This window comes from Rattus norvegicus, chromosome 1 (assembly GCF_036323735.1).
Source record: "Rattus norvegicus strain BN/NHsdMcwi chromosome 1, GRCr8, whole genome shotgun sequence".
NCBI lineage: Eukaryota > Metazoa > Chordata > Mammalia > Rodentia > Muridae > Rattus > Rattus norvegicus.
In genome coordinates this window covers 123,702,659-123,703,681 of record NC_086019.1, presented here as the reverse complement: position 1 = coordinate 123,703,681, position 1,023 = coordinate 123,702,659, and positions in this window count along the sequence as shown.

Genomic DNA, 1,023 nt, shown 5'->3' with positions numbered 1-1,023 from the left:
CTTCTCGTATTTCACCTGCTTCTAGTCTGAAAGGGGGCATCCATCTTCCTCGGCATTTTCCTTCCAATAAATCTCTTATGTGAATTTTGATGTGTTCTGTGACTTTGTGGTATGCTTTGGCTCTCAATAACAGGATACTTTCCCCTTAAAGCTATAATATTCGGAAATTCAGGGAGAGTTCTTATCTGGTCCCACTGACACTATCATCTCTTTGGTTGTAGGATTTTCACACTTTAGCATCATCCTTGTTGCATAAGGTCTTCAAGGGCTTCCCAAAACAAAGAAAAATAACACTAGCAGTGTTATTTGTTATTATTCTAGTGCCAACATGGGTCACAGAGATTCAGCTTTTCTAACCATGTTATAGAGTCATGGATAAATTGTCATAGCCCTTTGCTTTTTTTTAATTTTTTTACCTTATTTTTTAGTTGTTACCTGTTTCTTGTTTGTCCATCCCTTTCTGTATTGTCAGGCAAGTAATGAGTGTACTAGAAAATCAATTGCGTCTTAGTGGTACTAAATTAGTATTTCATACTTCCATTGAAAGAAATTTACCCACCACATTTACTTGTCATCTTTTGAAAATAAATATCTCACTGACAGACCACTATATCTTCATTAGTATTCTGTTCACACTAATTATTTCTATATCATATGCGTTTATTTAGCAGCACAGGTTTTTTCTGAATTGCCGACAGCAATCACAAAACATTTTTTAAACCTGTACATCACATATTATCTAGTGTTCTCCTATGTCATCAGTAAATTTATTCTGTCAAAGTTTTTCCTTTTAAAGAACACCTGATAGGGAATGCATTTAACATAAAAATTAATGGTCAATTGACATACAGCACAGACAACTTTACAAGCACCAGCAGAACTACAAGCAGTGCATTTTGGTAATAATTACCAAAGTAAGAATTTTGCTTTTCTCACAGAAAGTCTCATTGATATCAAACTTAGCATTAGTAAATGTATGTTGCTTAAATATAGAAGAGAAAGAGAGACAAATGTAGAAAGAGG